At 43.1% G+C, this 13,644-nt stretch overlaps 1 pseudogene; it reads left to right on the top strand.

Annotated features, from left to right (window-relative positions):
- Window positions 1-12,003: 12,003 nt before the first annotated feature.
- LOC101592234 lies at window positions 12,004-13,164 on the top strand (annotated as a pseudogene).
- Window positions 13,165-13,644: the final 480 nt, after the last annotated feature.

Here is a 13,644-nt window from a genome sequence, read left to right as displayed (position 1 = left end):
TCCCTCTATTCATTAAGAGAATGTAACTATATATCTATCCTAACCACTTTGAATATACAGATACAAAATGGACATTCATCTGTATCCCCTTTTTTTGTTTAGTTCCATTATTTGAATCTTATAGGTGTGTTAACTCAGCAAAATACTGTAAAAGAGTCCAGTAGCCCATAATAGTACTGGGGCTTCTGCTTTGCAGTTCTACTTTAAATAAGAGTCTAAGCTTCAGAGAAGCTGAGCAATTTTCCTAAGCTTTTGCAGGTAGTGAAACCAGAATCTAAACCAAGGTTTACCCTAATACCGAGGCCCGGATGTTTATCACTATGGGACTCACCCAGTTCTTAAATAAAGCAGTGAACTCCATACTGAAATGTATTTGCTCTTTTGATCATTCAAACTGTTCAAATTCTGAATTGATGACCCCAGCTGCTACTTATCAAAGCACAATCTAGATGTAAAGTTTTTGGAGCTCCGTCCACTATAGCCTAGGAATCGAACCTCTTGTTTACAGTGCTGCGTCCCCGAGTGCGCAGGAGGCTTGGTCTGGGGGTCTACTGTACTGGTTCTTCTGGAACCATGGGGAGGGCTAGGGTCTTGGAAACAAGAGTGGCTGTCCAGCTGTCTTCGGCCACTGTTGACAAAACCCAAGGCAGGAACCACAGCTCAAACTTCTGCCTGGGTTTCACCACCTTTCGGTTCCAGATTAATTTATTAGAATTTTTACAGACATAAAATGGACCTAATTTTCAAATTACATCATAACTTCCCTTGATGTGGAGAGACGTTGTAAGTGAAGCAACTACTAGGTACATAGTACCAAGTTGCATACAGGAGCACTAATTGACAGAAGAATTGAGACCAACCCAAGCCTGGGGTTCGTTCATCATTTATTTGTCTTTATCATTGGTCTCTATTTCCTTCCTCTACCTTCATGATTTATTCTCTTCTTTGCTCATTCCGGTTGTATAGACAAACATCACAGATAATATACTGTATATTAATAAATAGGAACCCTTTTCGTGCATTATGTACAAATCCCTACAACACGTCTGATAGCTGAATGTCTGATTGTGTGTGTGTGTGTGTGTGTGTGTGTGTGTGTGTGTGTGTTATTACTACTCCCTTAGAACAGCAGCAAGAATTAGTGGAACACTTGCTGTGCTATGTTGAACAGTCCTTTGTGTCTTGAAACTTTCCCGAGGCAGGTATCAAAAGGGTTTCCATATGTTGTAAACCCTTTTCCATACGTTCCTCAATGCATAGGTAAAACTGAAAATAAATTCTCCAGAAAACTGGATTCACTGCCAGAGCCGGCTTGTTTCCCTTTATGACATGGGAGCTAACAGCAGTTGTTCCCAGGTTAGCAGAGTCCAAAGGCCTTGGCCACCTTAGCAACTGGGCAGTCAGCTGCCACCCCAGGTCTCCCAACTCCCGCTGAGATATATCTCTTGATTTAGAGTCATCCCAGAATAATTTTCATTGTGAAATCATAAAATGGAAAAGCTTGGCAATAAATCAGCAGAAAGCTAGTGACAAAGGGCTGGGAAAAGTCTGTCTCCAATCCAAGAACCTGAAAGAGTGGGCTCTCTGAATCTGTCCAGGTTCCAGATTATTCAGCTTCATAAATGGAAGGGGAGATAAATTTTAATGGTAAAGGTAGAGAAATTTCCTCTGCGTGGCTTTTCAGTGTAACTAAGAGACGGATTTGGATTCATTTTTCAGTAGTGTTTAAAATGGTGCTTTCAAGGCTGGGCATGGTGGCAACACCTGTAATCCCATCACTCGGGAGGCTGAGACAGGAGGATCACAGTGAGTCTGAGCCAAGCCTGGGCTACACAGTGAGTTCAAGGCCAGTCTGAACTACATAGCAAGATACTGACTTAAAATAATAACAACAATAGTAAAATAGTGTTTTCCAACTGTAAGTTATCAACCCAGTAGTGAATTATGAAATCAAATAGTGGATAATGACCAGCGTATATTTTCAATTAAAGAAATAGAATAAAATGGGTATGTCAGATTAGTTTACACATAAGGAGAGGAAGGGAAGATCGGGGAGGGGAGCAGGAAGAAGGTATTTAAAGCACCTGCTTAGGCAGACCCAGGGCCCGGGGTTTAATCCCTAGGCATGCCATGCCGGCCCTACCCCCAGGGTATGCTGAGACAGCGATTGAGACTAGGCATGGTGGCGTGTACCTATAATCCTAGAACTTGGGAGGCTGCAAACAGGAGGATCACTACCAGTCCAACCTACATAGTGAGACCCTGTTGACCCTGAACTAAATATAAAAGAAAAAGAAAATGTTAAGAAAAAAAATAAAATAAACCTTTCAACATATTGTTTTTGTTTTCCATTGTCAAATGTTTTAAAGAGTCCTTTTAAAAATGAAATTACATTTTTACACTTATCTGTACCCTGACTATTTCCAATGCTTTTTATTCCTTTGTGTAGATCCAGTATTGTTTTCCCCCTTTGCCTATGCAATTTCCTTTAACATTTCTGTGTCTCTTCTGCCGTAATACTCAAGATTAAACCCAGGGCTTTGCGCATGCCAGGCAAGTGCTACAGCATGGAGTCTCCTCTCAGCTTTGCTTTAACATTTATTTTTTCTTTTCTTTTTTTCTTTTCTCCTCCCATGCCAACTGGGAATTGAACACAGGGCTTCATACATATAATTTTCACATTTCATGATGCACAGCTCTGCCGGTAACTAACTCGCTCAGTTTTCACATGCCTAGAAAATGTCATTTTTGAAATGACTGAAAAAATCATGTTTTAAAAGATATCTTTGCTGTGGCTTGCATGTGTCCTTCAAGGTTCATTCATCAGAAACTTAATCTTCAACGTGACAGTGTTGAGAAGGAGAACCTTAAGAGGTTATTTACTAGGCCAGGAGGGGTCCATGTGAATGGAGTCGTTCTGTTACCATGGGAGGGCCCCTGACGAGAGGACAAGGTCCAATCGCTCCCCTCTCGGGCGTCACTCTTCTGCCCATCTGCTACTTCCCTAGGGCTACTATACCCAGGAGGCTTTCGCCAGGCGGGGTGCCAGGCGGCGTGCCAGGCTGCATGCGGCCCTGGCCCTGGACTCCCCAGCCTCCAGAACTATAAGAAATCAATCTCTGGTTTCCACAAAGCACTCTGTCTTGGGGGTTTTGTTGTAACAGCACAAAACAGATTAAAACAGTTTTCGACAAATTTTTTTTTTTTTTTTTTTTTTTTTTTGTGCTTTAAAGGTCCTTCCAACTTGCATTTTTTTTTTCTTACACGATGGTTTCTGTCATTTTTAATCTTTATTCCTTCATAGTAACGTGTCCTTTTTCTGAAGATTTTTTTCAGATTTTTATCTTTGTCTCTGCTTCTGAGCAATTTGGATATGATGTTTCTGGGTGCGATTATTCATGTGTAGAGAATTTGGTATGTTGTTACGAGGTGTGTTGAGCTTCTTAAGATTTGGAACTTGCACTAGGAATTACATTTGGAAACTTCTCAGCTGTTATGTTTTCAAACATTTTTGCTGTCCATTCTCTCTCCTCTCGTTCAGGGGTTCTCTTTCCATGTACAGTTGGCGATTGTGGTTGTACCGCAGTGTACTGACATGCTCTCATCGTCTGAAATACTTTTCTCTGCGTTTCGTTTGATGCTGTTTCATTCCTGTCTTCCTTTACCAGTCTTTTGTTATGTGGCATCCAATCTGCTATTGGTCTCATCGAGTGGTTTTGATTTTTTTTTTCTTTTTGGTCTCAGATATTGTCATTTTTATTTCCAACATCATAGTAGAGCCATTGTTTTTATATCTTTCCCATCTCACATCGTTTGTTCTTATACTTTCAATTTAAATACTTACAATGCTGTTCTTTGCCTCCCATGTAACTTCTATTTAAATTTTGTCTAATAATTCTATCAAAAATGTAATTTCCAGGTTGTTCTTCATTTTGTTTTGTCTTGGATGTTTAGTTTGTTTGGAGACAAGGTCTCATTATGTTGTTCAGGCTGGCCATGAACTCACTGAGTAGCCAGGCTGACCTAGGACACTCGGCAATCCTGCTGCCTCCACGTCCTGAGCACTGGGATTTACAGGCGTGAGCCACCGTGCCCAGCTCTTTCTTTTGATCATACTCATCATTAGTCATATTCCCACTTCTGTGCATGCCAAGTAATCTTTTGAATGGACGCCACACTTTATGGATTTCACTTTGAGTGATGGCTTGTGTCTCCCTACCCCACCCCTGCCAAGCCTCATGCTGACACCGGCGGGACTCTTTCAGAGGTGGCCAAATCTGGAGAGTATGATGCTGGGCTGAAAGGTGTGTGATTACTAAACCAGCCCACTGCTTGCTTTGGCACTGCCATAATCCCAGTAGCCTGGATAGCGCACAGAAGAGGCAGAAGGAGGATGCTAAGGTCCCTTGCTTGCTTTGCTACCTTCTGCCTACCATAAACTGTCTCTCCTGTGCCATGCCCATCTGCCCCGCCACCCTGTCTTGGAGCCAGCTGATCATGGGCTGAAACCCCTACACACTGTGAGCTAAATAAAACCTTCCTCCCTTACCTTATGGGTTTTGGATATTTTGCCTCAGCACTGAGAACAGTAACTAAGACCCTTTCTTAATCCTAGATATTTTTATTCCCATAAATATTCTTGAGTTTTATTCTAGAGCACAGTAGTAGGTTACTTAGAGACAGTTTCATCCTTTCCAGGTTCGCTTTTCAATATTGTTAGGTGAGACTAGAGCTACCCATAGTGTAGGGCTGATTTTATCCTATAATTTAGAGAGGATCCTTCTAAGTCTTCTGTTCCAAACCCCAATCATTACGAATTATTTTGCTCTGGTTGGGGACAGCAGGGGATATGAATGATCTGGCATTTTGAGTGATTCTTTCCTAAGCTCCAGGTAATTTCCTCACAAATGTATGTTGACCAGCATGTAACTGAAAACTTCAGAGAGAACCTGTTCAGGTCCCCACAGCTAGCTCTGGACACATCAAGATCCAACTTGCTCTGGGTGCAGATCCATTATGCAAACTCTGGCTCTCTTGTCCTCTCTTTAGACCCTCACATTCCTACTCTTAACCAGCAGTTTTCTGCCTGGCTTTCTCCTCCTCACGCTGCTATGGGACAATCTCTCCCACAAGTAGGCTGAGCTAACTGTAGGGCCCATTCCCTCTGTTGTTCCTCTCTCGGGGATCACTCTCACACACTGTTAGTGACAAAGTTAGCGCCACAGCTTGGTTGTTTCCTATATTTTGTCCAATCTATTATTTGTTTCAGGCAGGAAGGTAAATGTGATTCTTCTTACTCCAACATAATCAAAATTTAAAAGTCTAAAATGTATTTTTATTTGGGTTGAGGAGAGAGAGTGTGAACAACACCATCTATAGTGACACATTTCCCTGAGTAATCAATGTCCATCCATGCAAAGGTTCAATCAGATTTAGAAAAGCACCTCTTTTACAGAATCCTAATTTGTCTTTAGTAATTTATACAAAGACTTGGCTTGAATTCAAGCATCTTAAATAATTCAAATCATGGACAAAAGACAACGAGCAATCGAGCCCTAACAAAGTACGCAGATCAGCTTTACTGTGAGAAGATACCGCCAGCAGGGAAACAATTCTCAGATATCCATCAGCTCTCACTGAGCGTCAGTGATTCTGTCTTCAAGACCTGAGCCAGAAGCACTGGGACAATGGTATCCTACCCTTCTGTTGAGTAATGACGGGCACAGAGCCAACCATGGGCTTCAGAATGGGAGAGAGGAAAGGGTCTGCTTGGCTTGTTCTACAATCAGAGAAAACCTTAGAGCTGGAGTTCTATCCTAGGCATACATGAGAAATTTGGGGGAGATAGCAACACCTTTTTGGATCCCACAGGACATAGCAGTGAGTAAATGTAACTTGCCATTCACACCTGGTAGGGTAGAAACACTGAGTCCTACAAGGTACAACTCTGTTCAGGCTCCAGCTCTGAGCATTTGTCTATTAGAAAACTACATGGTTAGACAATAAGTCACACTCGCATTTGAAAGAACATTCTAACATAATGTAGAAATTGATCAGGTTTGGAGATGAAGCAGAGATTAAATTCTCCCTCTGCCACAGATGGATGGCTGGAGGTATAAAGGTTAATCTTGATTGCCAATCTGACTGGAATCAGAGAGTTCTGGAGCTGGACATGATGGTGCACGCCTGTGATCTTAGCATGTGGGGAAGCTGAGGCAGAAAGGTTGCAAGTTCCAGTGGCCACCTAGGCCACTTAGTGATACCCTGTTTCAAAATTTAATAAATAATAAAATAAGGGTTGGAGCTATAGCTCAGTGGTACTGTACCCCTGGGTTTAATCACTAGGAGAGGAACAACACCAGGTGATTGGATTGTGATGGTACTAACCTCATCAATGGGCTAGCCCATGGGCAAGTCCATAGCTGAATAGGTACTAGGAGGTAAGGCCTACTCAGAGGACTTGAGTACTAGGAGTGGGTCTTCAGGGATGATATCTGATACTTGGCCCCTTCGTCTGTGGCTCTTGTGCTGTTCTCTGCCTCTTGCCACCATCAAGTGAGCAGCTTTGCTCCTCCGTACCCTTGCGCCAGGATGCTCTGTCTTATTTCAGACTCACAGCAATAGAACTAGACAGCCACAAACTGAGCCCTCTGAACCCCTGAGCAAAATAAACCTCATCCTCCTTTAAGCTGTGCATGGCAGACAATTTGTCCCAGTGATGGGAACTTGGGCCTGTACACTGGGGAAGACTCTTAACTTCTCTGATTCTCTATCGCATCCATTTATAAAATGATATGTGAAGAAGGAGGGGTGGCCACAGAAAAGAGATGTGAAGAAGGTATGTCTTGTCAGAGTGAAATCATGCTATGCTCTAAAATGAAATTCCTGCAAGTCAAGAGAAACTAAGAAAAGCTCACCTGTAATCCCAGAAAGTGAAAATTCTCAGAAGTATTCTGAGTAAGGATGGCCCTTCATATGGCTGACGGTCCTTTCAAGGTTGTCTCCAGAGACTGAAGTCTGTCCTGTGACAGTGCCCCCCACCTTGAGGCTCTGGTAGGAAGGGGTGAGGATTGCTTAGTTGTACTACTCAGCACTGAGCACTGCCTGATCACGTTGTGTACCAGGAAGGCCCTGAGATGAAAGGCAAGTGCGTGCTATTTCTCTAAGAGACCTCAGCCTAGTTCAAGGGCAAAGAGGGAGAAGCTGATAACAGAGCTGGCAAGAGAACTCCTGGGATGTGCTGGAAGGTGGCCAGCTCAGACAGGCCTGTCAATCAGCCAGCGAGGTCCCCATAGCTGAAACTTGCTCCAGACCATATAGGTTGGTGTGCTCTGGGTAGCTCTGTTTAACTTGTAATCTATTTGCCTTTTATAGAGACAGAAAAAATCACTGGTGCTCTAAAACAGCTTGCCCTTGAAAACAGAATAATTGGCCCCAAAATGGAACCAAGTGTGTTATAATTGAATTTTCTCCCAGGACTCTGTGACTATTCTCCCAAAAGACTATAATCACTCATCAGGACCAACCAGATAGCTCAGTAGATTAAAATGCCTGCTCAGGCAGACTCTGAGAGAGGGCCTCAATCCCTGCGTGCTGTGCTGGCCCCACCCCGGGGGCAGCTGAGACAGCAATTGAGACTGCGCGTGGTGGGGCACACCTGTAATTCCAGTGCTTGGGAGGCTGAAACAGGAGGATCACTATGAGTCTGATCTGTGTAGTGAGATCCTGTAGACTCTGTACTAATACAAAATAATAATAATAACAATAATAATAATAACAATAATAATAAATAATAAATAATAATAACTGGCCAACTTTTTAAATGTGTGGACTACTTCATTTTTACCCATAAAGAATACAGGCTTTCTCTTTTTCACTGAGACTTTATATTGAAGCGGATCACTAAAACCAAGAGTATTAACTATACAAGTTCTTTGCCATCCTTTGGCTCACAGATTTCAACTCTGTCCTTCTGTGCTGCCTCTTCTGCTACAGTGCTTTCTCATTCTTCTCTTTAAATTCTTTCCTACTGTTATCATTCTGCTTATGAAACTAATACGGGCCTTATGCTCTCCTCCTGGGATAAGAACTTGTTGGATCTCCTCTTCTGACTGCGTTACCACAAATTCCATGGCTGTCTGAATCCCTTAATGGATTGCTAAATTGCAAACAAGCCATAATATAGTTTAATACCAAAAAGTGTAGACGCATACATTGTAAAAATTAAATAGCCTTTCCTATCGTTCATCCCATCCATTTTTATACCTGTTAGCTAACCATTGTTAGCAGTTTGTCATGTATCTGTCTGGAATCATTCTACACTTACATGCCCTTTTTCATATAGCACATTGGTTAATGATAGACATTTGGGAGCCAAGATTCCTGGAATTCTGACATTGCCATTTACTAGTGTTTGACGTCAAGCAAGTCATTAAACCTCTCTATAATTTGATTTCATCACATAAAATTAAGATAGTCTTAGTACCCTTTTCATGGAGTTATTTTGAGAATAAGTTAATAAACATAAATCACTTAGAATAACTGTTATATAATAATCATTATATAGATATTATTTAGAATTTGTATTGTTACGTAAATTGGATCATAACACACATAATGTTGTATAAGGGTATGTCACACAATAAACACATCATAAGTATCTTTCAGTATTAATACATCTTCATTATTTAAATTACAACATGATATTCAATTGCATAGTTGTAAGAATTGGAGTTCTTTTTTAGATTCAGAGTATAAGATACTGCAGTGTACATGACAGCATATCACAAAATGTGTCCCAACATGGTGATCTTGGGGTCTTGGGGTGTAGGCATGTATGAGAGATGATACAAAAGAATCAGCACACTTTATTTTATTGATGCTGAGTTCCTAAAAGACAAGCCTGTTTTCTTTCTGTAATCTGAGAGCTACTGATTGTTCTTACAAGGGCTTGGCCTTTGCAGTTACAAGTTTTTCTCTTTTTTCTTTTTTTTTGTACTGGGAATCGAACTCATGACCTCATGCTTGCCAGGCAGGCACTGTGCCACTGAACTATATCCCCAATCCTGCAGCTACAATTCTCATTGGTTAGTTTTGATGTATTTCTCTACAAACATGGCTTTCCGGCAGGCCCTTGATCAGAAGTCGTGTCCTTCCTGCCCCTTCCCATGACCTGGAGGAGAAAGAACTAATCCTTCAGGGAAGGTCTATGTATAACCTAGCAGGAAAGGAGCCTCTGGAAGCACATGAAAAATGTAGGTGTAAAGTTAGCGGGCTGGCGTGTGCGTGTATGTGCGTGTGTGTGTGTGTGTGTGTGTGTGTGTGTGTGTTCGTGTATATGAGTGTGAACTCAATGCTCTCAATTCCTCCCTTACATTTTGCCCTGATTTATTCTCTCATTAATTTCTATTCTTCCATGGAAATCATATTATAAATTCAGGAATATTTAAGTGATGTATCCAGGCTAAGTCACATATCAGCTTCATGACTTAAGTTCTGTATGCATCAGTATCCCTATCTGTAAGATGAAGCTAATATTTATCTTATAGAATAATATTGAGAATTAAATTAAATTCCTAAAGCACTTCTAACAGTGCCTAGCACAGAGTAATTATCAAATAAATGCCAACTATTATCATTACATCTAAATGTACTCACCCATCCCCACCTCTAAACCCCAGTTTCCTTTTGTGATAACTTGCATCAACTTCACTTCATGTAAAAAGATATCATGCTTAACAGGTTATCATTCAGACTCTTAGTGAGAAAAAAAAATTGTCCTGCTAGAAATTGTTCCCCAAAAGAGGGTTAAAGCCTTTTTAGGAACCATCTGATTAGATCCTGTAAGCAGAGGCACAGAAAGCCCTCTGGACTTTTGAAATCAGATGGGCACTTATTCAACACATTCCTGTAGGGCTAGTTTACAAAATTAAGCTAGCACAGCCCAAAAGCCCAGCAGTCCAGAAGCTTACCCACCTAAAATGGTCAGCATAGGCAGGGTCAATGTTGAAGGGGAGGCTAAAGTGTTTGATTATGCCTTGCTTGACGGAAAGTCTTCGTTCACATACTGCTCAGCCACTCACCAGGGCTATGTGCTACTGAGGTGCTGCCAACTCCTGGTGCAGATGTGCTGGCTGCTTCTTGGGGTTTACAGCCCGAGTGACTAATAGAAATACACGTGTCCTTTAGGATATGTCTCCCACAGAGAGAGAACCCACAAGGAGTGAGAAAGATGCTGGCCATTGAGCTCTAGGAATCCACTTGCCTTCTCCCAGCCTCTGGACACACAACAGGCCCATTATGCGAGGACAAAAAAAAAATTGAACTGAAGCTTTCTTGCAAGCACATCTGAACTTGGACCTCCAGTGCACAGACTGGCAGCCAGCTCCCAGCCCAAGGACCCCCTCCCCTCCTCTCCTCCCCTCTCCATCTTTGCACGAGAATTTAGTTCCATTTAAGTCCAGGAGACATGGCAAAAACAACACTCCAGACGCTACTTCCATTTATGGCAATGGAATCAAACAAGTGAGACACAGCCCTTCAGCTCCCAAGGCCCTCAGATTCTTTGTGCCTCATATGTTTGTGCCCTCTCCTCCCATCAGACAGGAGGGAGGCCAGGAAAGTTGGAGTTTACCTTTTAAATTGTCTTTGAAGAAGGACCAAAAATATCAGCCAAAGAATAGAGTTATTAACACTAGAAAGGTGCTAGTCAGTTGCAGGTTACTTTCTCCATCTTTCAGATGAGGGAAACTGAGGCCGAAGAGGCTAAAAGCACATTGAGAAGGCTTCCCAGAATGAGCGATCTTAAGTCATCAGAGAGGCCCAAACCACGCCCTCATTTTCCCATACTTACTTGCCTTACTAAATTCTTATTAACAATCATTGACAAATCACTGTATTCCAACTCCCTACTGTGTAGAAAGAGCTAAATTCTACCCTGTGGGTTGACAGCAACAAGTTAATTTGTCTTTAGACCAACTTCCTCTCATCTACCTTGCTATCCTTTTCAATATAATAATAAACCTTTTTTTGTCCCTTATGTTCAGATCCCTGCAGTGGAGTAAAATTTCACATTCACCCCTTTTCAATAGTCAACAAGTCCTCTTAATGGTTTAAAGAGTCAATCATGCTTTTAACAGACCTCTGTCTCCCTCCGCTGTGAAGCAGAGGTTCTTCAGCTGGGGTCCTTCCTTTCCTTTTCCTAATCTGCCCAACCCAGGCTCTATCATTGGACTGTGCTGCAAAGTCTATCCAGAAGCCAACTTGTGCCACCAACGTGCTATGTCTAACTCTGCTTCAGCGACCCACAGTCACGCCTTCCTGCTGTTCTTTGGCCTATAGCTGACTGCTTCCTACTATCCACCAATTCAGGTTGAAAACTTGGTTCAAGTTTTTCTGCAACCACCTCACCAACTCAAATTTATCTCCCCATTATTCTCATCTAACTCCTTTAAGACCTAGGATCATGCATTCCTTGCTTCTGAAAAGTCCTCTCCCCGACCTCAGAACAATGGCTCCTTCTCACTTCTCCCCAAACAGTCCTCTAGAACAAGACTGCCCAAGTTGCTGTGTGCCTACTTGCCCCTGGCCTGTCTCCTTACTGGAACAGTGACCATACTTCTTGTTTTGCTTTCCAGTGTCTAGCACAGTAGAGGAGCTTAACAAATATCTTGCCCTGGATTAACCAATACCTCCAAACTTGACTATGAGTCCTCCAGTTTGCAATGACCTGTTGCTGAGCATTTGAACGCGGTCTGTCATCAGATCATCATCCCAGAGCAGGCAGGTGTGGAAACAGCAATTGTGACACAGTAATATGTGCTAGAGTATTTATTTTTAAAGGGAAAACCTCCCTATTGGAAAACCAATTCCAAAGAGGCTAAAATTCCAAGCAGCATCTTAAACATCGTCTTAGGGAAAACTGTCTTAGGGTATCAGAGAGGTCACCAGACTTCCCTTTCTTGACACATTATTATGGAGAATTTGGGAAGGTCCTACCAGCGAGCAAGGAGGGTGCTTGCAAGCCATAAGCTGGTCAGGTGTGCACACCATGAGGGAGAAACCCGGGACCAGGGTCTTCAAGAAGTCAAGCCCTAACTGCAAGCTCACCATGCACTTGGGCAAATGAGACTTTTAGATCACCTGGACAAAGTGTATCCTGTAGATGGAGTGGTGCTCGTGCATCCTGACTGCTTGAAAGACTGAAAAGTGTTTGTGACCCTCACCTGCACCTTTCACTATGGCCATGAAGACCTGGATGTGCTGGGCTTATCCTTCCACAAAGACCTGTTCAACGCCACCCACCAGGCCTTCCCCCCAGTGCCCAACCCACCCCAGCCGCACACCTGCCTGCAGGACCAGCTGCTGAGGAAGCTGGGCCAGCATGCCCACCTACCCCTTTTTTTCACAATACCCCAGAATCTGCCCCATTCTGTCTGCAGACACTGCAGCGAGGACCAGACGACAAAGGGAAGGCCTGCAGGGTAGACTTTGAGATTCGAGCTTTCTATGCCAAATCACTAGAAGAGAAAAGTCACAAAAGGAACTCTGTGCGACTTGTGATCTACCAGGTGCAGTTTGCCCCAGAGAAACCCGACCCCCAGCCCTCAGCAGAAACCACATGTCACTTCTTTATGTCTCACTGGTCCCTGCACCTCAAGGTGTCCCTGGATAAGGAGCTGTACTACCATGGGGAGCCCCTCAATGTCACCAGCAGCTCTGCCAAGACTGTCAAGAAGATCAGAGTCTCTGTGAGACAATATGCTGACACTTGCCTCTTCAGCACAGTCCAGTACAAGTGTCCAGTAGCCCAACTCAAACAAGATGACCAGGTATCTCCAGTTCCATGTTCTATAAAGTGTACACCATAACCCCACTGTGCAGCAACAACTGGGAGAAGCGAAGTCTTGCTCTGGAGGAAACTCAAACATGAGGACACCAACCTGGCTTCCAGCACCAATATGAAGCAGGGGCTCACAAGGAGGTGCTGGGAATGCTGGGGTTCTACAGGGTCAAGGTGAAGTTGGGGGTGTCTCGAGGCTGAGATGTCTCTGTGGAGCTGCCTTTTGCTCTTATGCATCCCAAGCTCCGTGACCACATCCCCCTTACCAGGCCACAGACAGCCGCTCCAGAAGCAGATGTCCCTATGGACACCAAGGTCATTGAATTTGACACCAACTATGCCACAGATGATGACATTGTGTTTGAAGACTTTGCCCAACTTTGGCTGAAGGGGATGAAGGATGATGACTATGAGGACCAATTCTACTAGGAAGAGGGGCTGGAAAGGGAGTGGGGGGTGCTTGGAAGGCAAGATAAGCACTGGACCCTTTGCTTGTTGAAAGTGGGCATTAATCTTGACTACAACTGTGCTTCTCCAGCCCTCCAGGGGTTAGTAAGCTGTGTTTATACCTAAATCTTTTGGAAGAGGATACTGGAAATGAGGTGTGATAATAGAGAAAGGAGGAGAGACTGGTGCATTCAACCTCACACCAACACTTTCCTCCAGGTGCCATCTCAGCCTCCCATTCCTTCAAGATGACATCCTGTGGGGGCAAGGCCATTTCTTTCTGAGCATAAAGAAGAAAATAAACCTTTTAATAGGAAAAAAAAGAATTTGGAAGAAGGTAAGTTTTAGAGAGAAAC

This window comes from Octodon degus, unplaced genomic scaffold (genome assembly GCF_000260255.1).
Source record: "Octodon degus isolate 3935 unplaced genomic scaffold, OctDeg1.0 scaffold00140, whole genome shotgun sequence".
Taxonomy (NCBI): domain Eukaryota; kingdom Metazoa; phylum Chordata; class Mammalia; order Rodentia; family Octodontidae; genus Octodon; species Octodon degus.
The sequence above is the reverse complement of the archived record's forward strand: the minus strand, read 5'-3'. Positions and strand labels throughout refer to the sequence as shown.